Source organism: Moschus berezovskii, chromosome 3 (assembly GCF_049115385.1).
Source record: "Moschus berezovskii isolate FMDL1 chromosome 3, NW_MosBer_1.0, whole genome shotgun sequence".
Taxonomy (NCBI): domain Eukaryota; kingdom Metazoa; phylum Chordata; class Mammalia; order Artiodactyla; family Moschidae; genus Moschus; species Moschus berezovskii.
This window is the reverse complement of record NC_142462.1, coordinates 41,848,207-41,865,378: the sequence shown is the minus strand read 5'-3', so window position 1 is coordinate 41,865,378 and position 17,172 is coordinate 41,848,207. Positions and strand designations below refer to the sequence as shown.

Sequence of the window (17,172 nt, the reverse complement as noted above, 5' to 3'; positions counted from 1 at the left end):
GTATCAGAAATATATCTATACATCTAGGGATTTTTTAATACTCAACTTTTTGCCTCCTTATCCACTATAAATATTCTTTCTCTCTGCTAGTAATAGTTAAGGTAAACAACATTTTTTCCTATACTAAAGCCCTACAGCATGGATAATGGCATCCTATTGAAAATAATGGTGGGACAGCTGGCCTGCATGTTGGTGATGAAATAAAAAGAAGGGTAACAGAAATGCAAGCCAAGTGGGGAATAAGTTTACAAGCAATGAGAGGTGACAGAACTTCAGAGGTTGGAAACTGTCTTCATGTGCCCTCACCCCTGGCTCCACCAAATCCTGACATTTGAAACTTTAAACATGAATTTGAAAGACATGTCACAAGATGAAGAAAAAAGTCTCAGCCTGATGAACATGAGTATGTTTTAATATAATGATGTACTTTTGACTCTCAAGTAAGCAAAACAGCTGAAATACTGATTGTTAGCCAAAAGTCACTGGTTTCCGGTTAGCATTTAGAACCTTGTTGCAAGATCAGGGATTTTTTTTTTTTAATTCAAATACTGTAAAAGTTTCTCAAACAAAGAAGGAGTGTGGGCTGGGGGGATTAAATATTCTATGAAGAGGGAAGAAAATGGGTAAGGGAATATAATATTTAAGAAAAATTCTCTGTTTAAGGCACACAATGTGTGAATTTGATCATCGGAGAAGAGATTGTCAGATTAACTTCAGTGCATATTTTAAAGAACATTTGATAAGTAGGTGATAAATAGGTCGGTTGATGCATGTATTTATTAAACAAACATTTAATAAATATCTATTATATTCCAGGCGACATACCATTCAGATTCTGAAAATACAGTAGTGAATAAGAGATGTTTCAAGCTAGCAAGTGGCTAATATTCTTAAGTGAATGATTCACAATAAACACATTGGGTTATTTCAGTGGTGAAACATCTTAAAAAGAAACTGAAGCAAGCTCCCATCACAGCTTACAAGTGTTCAACATTAGATATGGGGGTTAAGAAAGATCTGTCTGAGGAGGTGACATTTGAGTTGGCCACATGTAAGGAAGAAAGAGATGCTTCAGGCAGCGGAATGGCCCTTACAGTGACCCTGAGAAAAGAAATGATCTTAAGAAAGAAAAGAGGACCAATGTGGCTAAATCTTACTGACAAAAAGTGAGGATGCAGTTTATAACAGATGAGAAACAGAGGCAGAGACTGGATCACGGAGAAACTCTGAGACTAGTAAAAAGCCCAGCTGTAAATCACTGTGGATTCTAAGATTAACTTGCTAACTAACAGACTTGTGGCTGTATGGCAGGAAAGACATGATAATGACTTAGACAATGTGTCTCATGAAGACGGATAGATTTGAGATGTGTTGTGAAAGTAGTATGAATAGGAATTTCTCAGTCATTGGATACAGGAATTGATGAAATAAAAAAGTAGCAAGAATGGTTCTTGACTTTTGATTTGAGACCCAGACTGAAAACCACCCAAATATTCCTTCAAAAGGTAAATAGTTAAAGCAAAATGCAATCCATTCATACTATGGTATACTACTCAGCTATTATAAGGAAGCAACCATTCATACAAGCAACAGCTTGGAGGATGCTGAATTCAGGGGAATTACTTTGAGGGAAAAAAAGCCAATCTCAAAAGGTTATATGCACTGTGATTCCATTTATATAGCATTATGAAACAAAATATACAGAGGTGAAAATATACTGGTAACCAGGGATTATGGAAGAGAGCAGGAAGGATGTAGCTGTGGCCTTACAAAGGTTTTATGTGTGATTCTAGAGATGAAAATATTCTGTGGCTGTGATGGTCACACAACACACAAAATGCTATACATGAGACAAGATTTCATAGAACTAAATACAAGCACAGACGAATGCCTATAAAAGACAAAATTTGAATTAGATGAGTGGATTACATTGATAGAAAATGTATGGTTATAACCTGTAGCTATAGTTATGCAAGATGTTATAATGAGGAGGCTATCTTGAATAGTAAATGGAATTTCTCTGTGTTATCTTATAATTGTATGTAAATCTACATCTCAAAATTTAAAAAATATTAACTCCCGGCATTATGAAGAGAAGGTAAAATTGAACAGCTACAATATCTGTGATCTCAATGAGAAAATTTATGGAAGGATAGCTGTTGGTTTTATGGATTACATCATTCAAATTGCTCTTTTAAAATTCTCTTCTCTTGGATCGTGGCTGCTTGTATTACAAACAAAAATAGAAGTAATTCCCTTTAGTGCCTATCTCTATTCCCTTATCAACATTTCTCTCACCTTTGCATTGAATTTTAGCCACAAGGTGAGTTCTTTAAGTGCTTTCATATTGTGGATGATGTACCACCTGTAACAAAATCATATGGTATGTTAATAGAACAATGCAGAGTCCTACACTACCCCCTGGGCTACTCAGAACCTGGGTGCATAGTAATTCTCTCCAAGAAATGGTGTAAGGTTGCTTTAAAATGATTCCAGCACTTTAGTACTAGATGAAATATCCTATTTATAGAAAGCAAAGGAGTAAGCATCGTGGTTGAAGACATGCTTTGAAGCCAGCCAGGCATATGTTGGCTTTCTTTATCCATCACATCTGAACTATTGGAATTCCATCAAATGTATTGACTTTTTAAAATCTCAACTTCTTCCTTTTTTAAATACTAATAATAGAACATGATTTGGTAAAGAGTCAATGTTAAAATTTTGTATTGCTTGGAAAATTGATTGAAAAAAAAAAAAACTACACAGGAATATCCATACCTCTTTACCTCTCACTCCTTCTATCCATGTAGGTGTGGATGGCTGAATGTATCTGTTTGTGGTATCTACTCTTCTTTTTCTATAAATTTGATATGTAAATGCTTATGATGTGTTTCCTATTTTAAATTGCAAACATTTTAAGACAATGACTTGGATATTTGTTTTTATTTTTAATATCTCACTAAGGTCCTGGATGCCCTTTTGCTGTTGTTCAGTCACTGAGTTGACTTTTTTAAAATATTAACCAACATTTTCATCATAACAACCAAAGATAAATATTAAACTTTGTCTAACATTTTTACAAATATTTTTTCACTCTATGTACTAACAACTACTTTTAACATAAGAATGCTTTTTATCACTCACTCTTAAATTCAGACTCTATGTAAGTTTAAGATATTTAATTATAGAAGAAGTGATCAGCATATAAGTCTGATAAAACAGTAAAAGAAATAAAAAATAAAAACAATAAAAAACTTTGAAAAGCACCAATAAAACTTTGAGGATTATGTCTGCAGTGAACTATCTTATTTGCTAAACTCAACTAGGTAAAAAAAAAAAAAAAACTAGAAAAATTGTTTTATAAAGAAATGCTTTCCGTATGCTAGAATTCTTTTTTATAGAACTCTTATTCAACAACACATGCTATACTTTTAATATAAACTTAATTTATGCAGTTCAGTTCAGTCACTCAGTCGTGTCCATCTCTTTGTGACCCTATGAACTGCAGCTTGCCAGGCTTCCCTGTCCATCACCAACTCCTAGAACTTACTCAAACTCATGTCCATCGAGTCGGTGATGCCATCCAACAATCTCATCCTGTTTTGTCCCCTTCTTCTCCTGCCTTCAATCTTTCCTAACATTAGAGTCTTTTCCAATGAGTCACTTCTTTGCATCAGGTGGCCAAAGTGTTGGAGCTTCAGCATTAGCCCTTCCAATGAATATTCAGGGTTGATTTCCTTTAGGATGAACTGCTTTCATCTCCATGATGTCCAAGGGACTTCAGGAGTCTTCATCAGCACCACAGTTAGAAAGTATTAATTATTAGGTGCTCAACCACTTTTCACTTTCACACATTGGAGAAGGAAATGACAACCCACTCCAGTGTTCTTGCCTGGAGAATCCCAGGGACAGAGGAGCCTGGTGGGCTACTGTCTATGGAGTCACACAGAGTCGGACATGACTGAAGTGACTTAGCAGCAGCAGCAACCTTCTTTATGGTCCAACTCTCACATCCATACATGACTACTGAAAAAAACATAGCTTTGACTAAATAGATGTTCTTTGGCAATGTGATGTCTCTGTTTTTTAATATTCTGTCTAGGTTTTTCATAGCTTTTTTCCCAAGGAACAAGTGTCTTTTAATTTTATGGCTGCAGTCACCATCTGCAGTGATTTTGGAGCCCAAGGGTATAAAGTGTCACTGTTTCCATTTCCATTTTTCCCCCATATATTTGCCATGAAGTGATGGGACCGGATGCCATGATCTTAAATTTTTTGAATGTTGGGTTTTAAACCAGCTTTTTCACTCTCTTCTTTCACCTTCATCAAAAGGCTCTTTAGTGCCTCTTCACTTTCCACCATTAGGGTGGTATCATCTGTGTATCTGAGGTTATTGGTATTTCTCCCAGCAATCTTGATTCCACCTTTTGATTCATTCAGTCTGGCCTTTTTCATGATGTACTCTGCATAAAACTTAAATAAGCAGGGTGACAGTATACAGCTTTGAAGTACTCCTTTCCCAATTTTGAACCAGTCCATTGTTCCATGTCTGGTTGTAATTGTTGCTTCTTGACATGCATATGGGTTTTTCAAGAGGTAAATAAGGTGCTCTGATATTCCCATCTCTTTAAGAATTTTCCACAGTACGTTGTGATCCACACAGTCAAATCTTTAACAAAGTGAAGAAGATGTTTATCTGGAATTCCCTCATTTTTTCTATGATCCAGTGGATGTTGGCAATTTGATCTGTTTCTTCTGCCTATTCTAAATTAAGCTTGAACATCTGGAAGTTCTTGGTTCATACACCGTTGAAGCCTTTCTTGAGGAATTTTGAGCATTACCTTGCTAGCATCTGAAATGAGCACAATTGTATGGTAGTTTGAACATTCTGTGGCATCACCCATCTTTGAGATTAGAATGAAAACACATTTTCCAGTCAGTTTGCTGAGTTTTCCAAATTTGCTGACATATTGCATGCATCACTTTAACAGCATCATCTTTTAGGATTTGAAATAGCTCAGCTGCAATTGTATCTCCTCCACTAGCTTTGTTCATAGTCATGCCCACTTGACTGCACATTCCTGGATGTCTGACTCTAGCTGAATGAACTCATCATCATGTTTATCTGGGTCATTAAGACATTTTTTGTATAGTTCTTCTGTGCCTTCTTGCCACCTCTTCCTAATCTCGTCTACTTCTGTTAGGTTCTTGCCATTTCTGTACTTTATTATGCTCATCTTTGCATGAAATGTTCCCTCAGTATCTCTGATTTTCTTGAAAAGATCTCTAGTCTTTCCCAGTCTATTGTTTTCTTCTATTTCTTCACATTAAGAAGGCTTTCTTTCTCCTTGCTTTTCCCTGGAACTCTGCATTCAGTTGGGTATATCTTTGTGCTTTGTCTTTCACTTCTTTTCTCAACTATTTGCAAGGCTTCCTTAGATAACCATTTTGCCTTGTTGCATTTCTTTTTCTTGGGGATGGTCACTGCCTCCTGTACAGTGTTACCAACCTCCATCCATAGTTCTTCAGGCACTCTATCTGGATGCTCTCGTTGATTGAAAAAGTTCTTGATTGACATCATCTTTAGTTATAGATGTTGATAAATTTGGAAAAAGATGAGCATGTGTTTTTTGTGCTTTGTCCAATATTGTGAGAAGCAATTAACGAAATTCATGAATTATTTCTTTGCTGTATCTTTTTATGTAATGTTCAAGTTCATATTTGTCACCAGGATTTGATATTGACTTATATTTCTAGAACACTTGGACCCATTTTTTTTTTGGTCATTTACTTTATCTCTAAATTGTCCTTAAAAGAAATATAATTATTAATTAAATATTGACAGGGGATGAACCGTCATATTCCAGCATCTAACTAATATGCTGTTAAATATTATGGATCCATGAAAATTAACTCCCTGTTTTGAAATAAGTAATTTCTGTTGTTTATTTTATCTCATTTTTGAGCTTACAAAAAGTCAGGCATATTAACTCAGTTAAATGTGAATATACCCCTGACAGAACTGGAGGGTTTACCAGCTCTTCATATCTTGGCATAGACATTTGTTGAAAACAAATATTTTTTTTTCCCTTTCTCATTCTGCTGACATCTTAAGAACCACTATATTTATAGAATCATTGTGGCAAATTAGTCTCTAAATGATGTATGAAATGAAATATCCTTGCCAACTTCAGATAATGGACTGAGATCTGCTGTGCTCAGTTAAATGTGTATTTATGTTCAATTGTAATTATCGCTCCTTTTTTTTTTTTACTGTAAATGTATATAACATTTTTTTTCAAAAATTAATCTAAGATATTGGGGTAATCATTTAGACCTGATAAACAATTATTGAGATTAACTTCAGAAATTATATTGTGGAATATAAATGCATCCACATATTATTTATGTGCAGAAACACAGTTTTAATTTATTTATTTAGGTTAAAGCAACTTCCCAAAGTCACTTAGGTCAATTATGTGCTAGGAATGTAAATTTATTCAAAGAATTCTGATCCACACTAACAATACCTGAAAATTCTTGCGCTGTACTAACATCAAAGAACTGAGTCACACATGTTTAAGATTAATATAAGATCCTTGAGTTTCAGATTATCCACAGGTTTCAAAATTAATTTTCAAAGCATTAAATATATTAAACCATAGAGATTTGGAAAGGAGAAATGCTCTTTGAACTTCAATTTAAAGTTTGAATAATAGATTTTTTTCTCATTGTAAAAAAAGATGCTGATTTTTTTCTGAAAATAATGTGACATCATTAGTCACTATGGATATTTTCAAATACCCCAGAAGGATAAATACATATTTAATGTAACAAAAAATATAAGTAAATGTCCAAAGAAGAGACTCTGTTACAGATACTGCAAGGATTCATAACCATTTACCCTCTTTTCCTTGGGCATATTTTAGTTTAATTCATCTTTTCTCAGGAATACAAGATAAAGGAGAAATGGAGTTAGCACCCTCCAGTCATGAGGCAAGTAATAAAATATTAATATCAATTAATAATTCACAATTTCTACCTCATTTCTTGTTAGATTTCAGAGGAGAAGTATTTTCTCTCTTTTTAAAATTGAAATATAGTCAATTTGCATTATTGTGTTGGTTTCTGGTAAACAGCAAAGTGATTCAGTTACATATATATATGTATGTATACACGCACATATATATGTATATATATATATACACTCTTTTTCAGATTATTTTGCATTGTAGGTTATTAAAGATATTGAATATAGTTCCCTGTGCTATACAGTAGGTCCTTGTTGTTGATCATTTTTATACATACTGATTTGTATCTGCTAACCCCAAACTCCCTACCCTTTCCCCTTTGATAGCCATCAGATTGTTTTCTATGTCTGAGAGCCTGTTTTGTAATAAGTTCCTTTGTATCATATTTTAGATTTCATGTATAAGATATCATAGATACTTGTCTTTCTCTGCCTGATGTACTTCAGTTAGTATGATATTCTCTAGGTCCATGCATGTTGCTGGGCTTCCCCAGTGACTCAGTGGATGAAGAATCCACCTGCAATGCAGGAGACACAGGAGATGTGGGAGATTCTGGTTCAATCCCTGGGTTGGGAAGATCCCCTGGAGGGGGAAATGGCAACCCACTCCAGTATTCTTGCCTGAGAAATCCCATGGACAGAGGAATCTGGCGGACTACAGCCCATGGGATCACAAATAATCAGACATGACTGAGATTAAACACTTATCCATGTTGCTGCAAATGATATTATTTCATTGTTTTATTGTTAAGTAATATTCCATTGTGTATACACACACACAAAATCTTCTTTATCAATTCTTTTGTTCATGGACATATTTCTGTGTCCATATGTTGGCTATTGTAAATAGTGCTTCTACTAATATTGGAGTGCATGTATATTTTTGAATTTGAGTGTTCTTTTTTGGATATAAGTCCAAGAGTGGGATCACAGGATCATTTGGTAATTCTAGTTTTCATTTTTCAAGGAACTTCCATGCTATTTGCCCTAGTGGCTACACCAATTTACATGCCCACCAAGAGTGTAGGAGGGTTCCCTTTTCTCCACATCCTCTCCAGCATTTATTGTTTGTAGATATTTTGATGATGGCCATTCTGCCCAGTATGTGATATCTCCCAGTAAGTGATATCTGTAATTTTGATTTGCATTTCTCTAATAATTAGTAATATTGAGTATCTTTGCATGTGCCTTTTTAACTATCTGTGTGACTTCTTTGGAGTAATGTCTGTTTAGGTCTTCTGCCCATTTTTCTTTTTTTCTTTCTTTTGAGCTGCTTGAGCTGTTTGTCCCTTTTAAATTTACACAGACAAACTGTTCAATGCATCTTGAGAGACATGGGTTGATGTCTGTCCCTACCTTAAGTAAGTTGGAGTTCCCATGAAAAAGATTTGGAGAAGAAATTCTACCTAAGGATTTATTAATAATTGAAGAGTGCTCTTGGGAATAACTTCTGCAAGAAAGTAAGAGAAGCAGGCTTGAGTGGAGGAAGCTAATTTCCAATGCAGTTGGAAGAGAAAGAAAGTAGCAGTGTTAGTTGCTCAGTGGTGTCCTGTGTCTGACTCTTTGAGACCCCATAGACTGTAACCCACCAGGCTACTCTGTCCATGAAATTCTCCAGGCAAGAATACTGGAATGAGTAGCCATTTCCTTCTCCAGGGGATCTTCCTGACCCAAGTATCACACTTGGGTTTCCTGCATTGCAGGAAGATTCTTTGCTGTCTGAGCCACCAGGGAAAGCCCACAATCAGTTTAATGAGAAGTTCTAGAATTGGGACAGCTCTTAATATTTGTCCAAATTGAGGCTAGCCAGATAGGTCTGTATCTCCCCACACTGATCTGCCCCTGTGATCTGCCCCTGGAGAGAGTGAAACATAGAGTGACACAACTCACTTCGGCCAAGTGCAAGTCTCTGTAAGCGTCTCAGCTGTGAGTCACTGGAAGCCTAAATCTCCAGAGCTTTAGTGTCCCATTCCTAAGTGTCAGAGGTGATATTATATGGTACAAAGTCTTGCCAAAATCAAATATTCTATAAGATCTTAGACAATGGTTCTGTTCTTTACACTTTCAATAGGAAAGGATAATCCATACCTGTGTCATATTTATCCAAGTCAATGAGGATTACGATGTTTCCAGGATATAATGTATTTGTTGTAAGCAATTAATCACTACGTGGGTGATTACCCTTTTCACAGAATGATGTTTGATTAGGTGCTCAGTATTGATTTCTGTTTCTGTAAGATCTGAGATTCCCCAATAGCAGTAGCTAAATTCAATTTGTAGAATGGAAGGCTAACAGTTTATAGCTGTTAGACTCCATTCCAAAGCAGTTTAGACTCCACCTCTGGTCATCACGACTACTCTATTCATGAACCTGCTCTTGGAGAGCTGAAGAAAGGGGTGGATTGACATCAACTGAATGAGTTGTTGAATCTATATAGCTTTTTAGGGCCTCTTCCATGTGGGTTCGGAGAAGGCAATGGCAAGCCACTCCAGTACTCTTGCCTAGAAAATCCCATGGACGGAGGAGCCTCGTAGGCTGCGAGGGGTCGCTACGAGTCAGACATGACTGAGCGACTTCACTTTCACTTTTCACTTTCACACATTGGAGAAGGAAATGGCAACCCACTCCAGTGTTCTTGCCTGAAGAATCCCAGGGACGGGGGAGCCTGGTGGGCTGCCGTCTATGGGGTCACACAGAGTAGGACACGACTGAAGTGACTTAGCAGCAGCAGACATATTGGTTGCCTTGTACCCACCCCCATGCTGCTGCTGCTGCTAAGTCACATCAGTCGTGTCCGACTCTGTGCGACCCCATAGACGGAAGCCCACCAGGCTCCCCCGTCCCTGGGATTCTCCAGGCAAGAACACTGGAGTGGGTTGCCAATTCCTTCTCCAACCCACCCCCATAGGGCCATCCATATAACTCTTGTCCACGCCCCCTTATCCTCCCCCATCTCTCAGTCTCCTTCAAGGCTCCAGTCAGCTAGCCAAGCCATTTACTACCCCTTTTATTTCACATGCATACTGATTTTAAGATACTTCTCTATATAGCAAGTCAATGAGTAGGTGTGACACCTAAATAAGGCTCAGCACTGTGGGAGGATTTCACCTCATTATTACCTTTCAGTGCCACCTCTGACTGAATGCTAATGAAGTAGAAATACATTTTTTTTTCACACCTATACACAAAGCCACATCATCCATGAACTGCCCTTAGGTCATATCCTTTTCTATCATAAGAGACTTCTTCCCAATATAGATACCAGCGTGAGTTGAAAGAGAGAGCTATAATTTGAATATTTTCAAATACAGATATAAGGATTATGTAATCTATCTTCTAGGTTTATTGTGAGAAAAAAATGAGATAATGAATATGTAAAATCGATTTGAATATCAGAAACTATGCTATTATTTGTATTTTTTATCATATAACAATATGAAAATGATATTATGATAAGCAGAGATTCAATAACCAGATTAGCTACAATAACATTTGTGATCTTGAGCTAAAATAGAAAAAAGAAAAGGTAAACATTAATATGTTTCCCTGCTGGCTCAGAGGTTAAAGCGTCTACCTGCAATGTGGGAGACCTGGGTTTGATCCCTGGGTCGGGAAGAGACCCTGGAGAAGGAAATGGCAACCCACTCCAGTATTTTTGTCTGGAGAATCCCATGGACAGAGGAGCCTGGTGGGCTACAGTCCATGGGGTCACAAAGAGTCGGACACTTCTAAGCAACTTCACTTTCACTTTTCACTTTCAAACATTAATATATATGCTAGGAGTTCCACATATATTATCTTAGAGGATTCAAGAGTTAATGAAAGAAGACTGTGTCAAAATGTAAAGTAACATACTGCTTCTTTCATCAAGGAGATCTTGATATAAACAAACAAATAAGTGAAAGATTACTGAAACAGTTGCAAGGACTAATGCTTCCAGGACAAAGCTCGATTACCTCACAAATTTTCTTTGATTCTTTACACTCAGAAGAAAGGTGTTTTAGGCTCTGAAAGCATATGTTTCCTAACTAGTCCTGTATGTTGATGATCAGGTGAATTTCTCTTTGTAGATTAGCTAATCAATTACACACATACACACATACTCACACATAGAAACACACACACACACACCCTACTGCCTACAACTTCTTTCTCTATTGCTAGCCTGTGACCAAATCAAAATTTTGTAATGCATGTGGATTTATAGGAAAAGTAACAGCATGTATAGCTCCAATATATTTTGCATTAACACAGTTGAATAAAAGTATGAATAATATTACAATATGTGCATTTCAAGAGAACAATCCCTTTACTTATAATCAATTTGTATGAATAGTTTGTATGTTTGAATATGTATGTATGAATAGTTTGTATGAATCAATTTGTATGAATAGTTCTTATTTCAATAATACTAAGGTTGAATAGTATTATTGAAATAAGAATAGTCAAAATCACTGCGGATGCTGATTGCAGCCATGAAATTAAAAGATGCTTACTCCTTGGGAGGAAAGTTATGACCAACCTAGATAGCATATTAAAAAGCAGAGACATTACTTTGCCAACTAAGGTCCATCTAGTCAAGGCTATGGTTTTTCCAGTGGTCATGTATGGATGTGAGAGTTGGACTGTGAAGAAAACTGAGAGCTGAAGAATTGATGCTTTTGAACTGCAGTGTTGGAGAAGACTCTTGAGAGTCCCTTGGACTGCAAGGAGATCCAACCAGTCCATTCTAAAGGAGATCAATCCTGGGTGTTCATTGGAAGGACTGATGCTGAAGCTGAAACTCCAATACTTTGGCCACCTCATGCGAAGAGTTGACTCCCTGGAAAAGACTCTGATGCTGGGAGGGATTGGGGGTGGGAGGAGAAGGGGATGACAGAGAATGAGATGGCTGGATGGCATCACCGACTCAATGGACATGAGTTTGGGTGAACTCCGGGAGTTGGTGATGGACAGGGTGAATAGTATACCTTAGGTCTTATTGGCTAGACAGCTTATTGAGCAGTGGTATGAAATCAGCTTGGAGTTTATCATTTAAATCATCCTCAAAATGATAGACTTGCATGTGTATAACCAAATTAATGATATCTGTCTAAAACACTGTAAAATTTATGGTTTGGAACTGATGAACTCTAAGATTATTTGCTCTTCTGGAATTTGAATACTGATACTTTTAGTTACAACTAATTCTCTCTGATCAAATGACTTTAACTCAAAGAATCAAATGTTCAATCTAAATCAGTGGTAAATTACATTTGATTTTTTTTTTATTACAAACCTTTTGAACATTATATTCCATTTCCACTACAAAGATCTTGATACTTGCCAGGTTCAGTTAACTGCTTTCTGTTAGTGAAATTAGAGAGCCTATATTTTATACTCTTACAATGGGTGATTATGCCAAGATAGATGTTGTTTTAATGGTTTGGTGCATAATCTGGCAGTCAGAAGAATGTAAGGCACTAGCAGTTAATCATATGTCATTTGGCAACAATATCTTGTATACAGCCCGTTTTTCTATGACTTTTTATTTATTTGTTTTTGTTTTTTAATTTTTTTTTAATTGGAGGCTAATTACTTTACATTATTGTATTGGTTTTGCCATACATTGACATGAATCTGCCCTGGATGTACATGTGTTCCCCATCTTGAACCCCCCTCCCACCTCCCTTCCCATCTCATCCCGCTGGTTCATCCCAATACACCAGTCCCAAGCATCCTGTATCACGCAATGAACCTGGACTGGCGATTCATTTCACATATGATAATATTCATATTTCAATGCCATTCTCCCAAATCATCCCTCCCTTGCCCTCTCCCACAGAGACCAAAAGACTGTTCTATACACCTGTGTCTCTTTTGCTGTCTCGCATATAGGGTTATCATTACCATCTTTCTAAATTCCATATATATGCGTTAGTATACTGTATTGGTGTTTTTCTTTCTGGCTTATTTCACTCTGTATAATAGGCTCCAGTTTCATCCACCTCATTAGAGCTGATTCAAATGCATTCTTTTTAATTGCTGAGTAGTACTCCATTGTGTATATGTACCACAGCTTTCTTATCCATTCGTCTGCAGATGGACATCTAGGTTGCTTCCATGTCCTGGCTATTATAAACAGTGCTGCAATGAACATTGGAGTACATGTGTCTCTTTCAATTCTGGTTTCCTCGGTGTGTATGCCCAGGAGTGAGATTGCTGGGTCGTATGGCTGTTCTGTTTCCAGTTTTTTGAGGAATCTCCACACTGTTCTCCATAGTGGTTGTACTAGTTTGCATTCCCACCAACAGTGTAAGAGGGTTCCCTTTTCTCCACATCCTCTCCAGCATTTATTGCTTGTAGACTTTTGGATAGCAGCCATTCTGACTGGCGTGAAACTTACATCTACATATTGCATCTGTTTCAGCCTATACTGAAATTCATATGAATGAAATATAAAAAATAAAATATAAGAAGCCATACTAAAACTAAGATCAATTTTCTTTTTAATCCTCCTGATTGTTTTCTAAACTTCTATATACTGCTTTTTGAAATTGTATTACTTATAAATCAATATTGAAACAATTTGGGGTTCTATTGAGATTATATAAAATGGTTTTCTTCTGTCTAGGTTTCTAAAACTACTAAGGAAGCTCTGAGACTTCCAATTATGTCAACCAATTTAAATTAACACCATTGACAAAGTATATTTGGAACACAATCTAGTATTTTTTGATCACTAAAAATTGTATTTCATAGATACACAGTAAACAACATTTTCAGTGAAAGTAGTTTTTCTATTTCCTTATAAAAAAAAAAGCTAGTTGCAGTTGCCTATTAATAGGTACCACAATAAAGAATATATCACACACCTGTTATCTTCTTGCCTAAACAAAAATAGAATATAGCTATACCCTGCCTGGTTAATACGCTTTTTCTAGAATTACAAAATACAATTTTCAGTGGATACAAGTTAAATCTTGAGTTCAGTTCCTAAGGTACTGTTTCTTGAACCTAATATTCAATTAGTTACTGAAACAAAGCCAATATAGATATGCCTATTCTTTTAACAGAAGGAATAGATTTACTGGGTGAGCAGAACTAACAAATTACCAAAAATACCCAAACTAAGTCTAAACTAAAAAATCTCCACCTCAAATAGGATATAGAATTACTTTGACTGTAAAGACTCTAACATGAGTAATCCACCAATTCTTAATGAAAGGACGGGATGGAAAATTTCTATGATATTGCCTACCATTCATTTTATTTTCTAAAACTAAAAATTATTCTTAAGTAAAGCATTTTAAAATAAATTTAGGACTATTTAGAAGCAAAACTTTATCTAAACCAAAAGAGAATTTTGGTATTGAAGAATATAAAAGTGTTGAGAGGAGCTCAGGACACAATATTTCCATTTGTTTTTGCAAAGATTATCACCTAAGTTTTAAAATATGCTATATCAAAGAGAATATTAATCCATTTTCATTCCATTTAAAAAAAGGTATTGATAGAAAAATAATGTATAAACCAGAATTTATATTTTCTTTGAACATGTACATTTTTCTTCTTTTTTATTGGAGGCTAATTATTTTACAATATTATATTGGTTGGTTTGGCCATACATTGACATGAATCCGCCCCAGGTGTATATGAGTTCCCCTTTCTGAACCCCCCTCCCACTTCCATCCTTTCCTTATCCTCCCTCTGGGTCATCCCCACACACCAGCCCTGAGCATCCTGTAACATGCATCGACCCTGAACTGGTGATTCATTTCACATATGACAACATACATGTTTCAATGCCATTCTCCCAAATCATCCCACCCTCACCCTCCCCACAGAGTCCAAAAGACTGTTCTATGCATCTGTGTCTCTTTTCCTATCTCGTGTACAGGGTTCTCATTTGCGTCTTTCTAAATTCCATATATATGCGTTAGTATACTGTATTGGTGTTTTTCGTTCTGGCTTACTTCACTCTGTATAATAGGCTCCAGTTTCATCCACCTCATTAAAACTGATTCAAATGCATTCTTTTTAATGGCTGAGTAATACTCCATTGTGTATATGTACCAAAGCTTTCTTATCCATTCATCTGCAGATGGACATCTAGGTTGTGTCCATGTCCTGGCTATTATAAACTGTGCTGCGATGAACATTGAAGTACATGTGTCTCTTTCAATTCTGGTTTCCTCAGTGTGTATGCCCAGGAGTGCGATTGCTGGATCATATGGCAGTTCTATTTCCAGTTTTTTAAGGAATCTCCACACTGTTCTCCATTGTGACTGTACTAGTTTGCATTCCCACGAACAGTGTAATAGGGTTCCTTTCTCTCCACACCCTCTCCAGCATTTATTGCATGTAGACTTTTGGATAGCAGCCATTCTGACTGGTGTGTAATGGTATCTCATTGTGGTTTTGATTTGCATTTCTCTGATTATGAGAGATGTTGAGCATTTTTTCATTGTGTTTGTTAGCCATCTATATGTCTTCTTTGGAGAAATGTCTGTTTAGTTCTTTGTTCCATTTTTACATTTTTCTATGAGACAAACTGAAAGTGTTAGTCACTTGGTTGAGTCCAAGTCTTGCAACCCCATGGACTGTAGCATGCCAGGCTCCTCTGTCCATGGAATTTTCCAGGCAAGAATACCGGAGTGGGTTGCTATATCCTCCTCCAGGGGATCTCCATGATCCAGATCTCCCATGCTTCAGACAAATTCTTTACCGTCTGAGCCAGTTCAGTTCAGTTCAGTTCAGTCGCTCAGTCGTGTCCGACTCTCCACGACCCTATGAATCACAGCACTCCAGGCCTCCCTGTCCATCACCAACTCCCGGAGTACACTCAAACTCATGTCCACAGAGTCGGTGAGGCCATCCAGCCATCTCATTCTCCGTCGTCCCCTTCTCCTCCCACCCCCAACTTTTCCCAGCATCAGAGTCTTTTCCAGTGAGTCAACTCGTCGCATGAGGTGGCCAAAGTATTGCAGTTTCAGCTTTAGCATCAGTCCCTCCAATGAACATCCAGGATTGATCTCCTTTAGAATGGACTGGTTGGATCTCCTTGCAGTATAAGGGACTCTCAAGAGTCTTCTCCAACACCATAGTTCAAAAGCATCAATTCTTCGGCGATCAGCTTTCTTTACAGTCCAGCTCTCACATCCATACATGACCATGGGAAAAACATTGCCTTGACTAGACGGGCTTTGGTTGGCAAAGTAATGTCTCTGCTTTTTAATATACTATCAAGGTTGGTCATAACTTTCCTTCCAAGGAGCAAGCATCTTTTAATTTCATGGCTGTAATCAGTATCTGCAGTGATTTTGGAGCCCCCAAAAACAAAGTCTGACACTGTTTCCACTGTTTTTCCATCTATTTCCCATGAAGTGATGGGACAAGATGCCATGATCTTTGTTTTCTGAATGTTGAGCTTTAAGCCAACATTTTCACTCTCCTCTTTCACTTTCATCAAGAGACTTTTGAGTTCCTCTTCACTTTCTGCCATAAGGGTGGTGTCATCTGCATATCTGAGGTGATTGATATTTCTCCCGGCAATCTTGATTCCAGCTTGTGCTTCTTCCAGCCCAGCGTTCCTCATGATGTACTCTGCATATAAGTTAAATAAGCAAGGTGACAATATACAGCCTTGACGTACTCCTTTTCCTATTTGGAACCAGTCTGTTGTTCCATGTCCAGTTCTAACAGTTGCTTCCTGACCTGCATACAGGTTTCTCAAGAGGCAGATCAGGTGGTCTGGGATTCCCATCTCTTTCAGAGTGTTCCACAGTTTATTGTGATCGACACAGTCAAAGGCTTTGGCATAGTCAATGAAGCAGAAATAGATGTTTTTCTGAAACTCTCTTGCTTTCTCCATGATCCAGCAGATGTTGGCAATTTGATCTCTGGTGCCTCTGCCTTTTCTAAAACCTGCTTGAACATCTGGGAGTTCACGGTTTACATACTGCTGAAGCCTGGCTTGGAGAATTTTGAACATGACTTTACTAGCGTGTGAGATGAGTGCAATTGTGTGGTAGTTTGAGCATTCTTTGGCATTGCCTTTCTTTGGGATTGGAATGAAGACTGACCTCTTCCAGTCCTGTGGCCTCTGCTGAGTTTTCCAAATCTGCTGGCATATTGAGTGCAGCAGTTTCACAGCATCATC

The 17,172-nt window shown here is 37.1% G+C and overlaps 1 pseudogene; it reads left to right on the top strand.

Annotated features, from left to right (window-relative positions):
- The first annotated feature begins 345 nt into the window (after nucleotides 1–345).
- LOC129551930 (protein ILRUN-like) overlaps nucleotides 346–17,172 on the top strand; it is a 125,507-nt pseudogene continuing 108,680 nt past the window's right edge.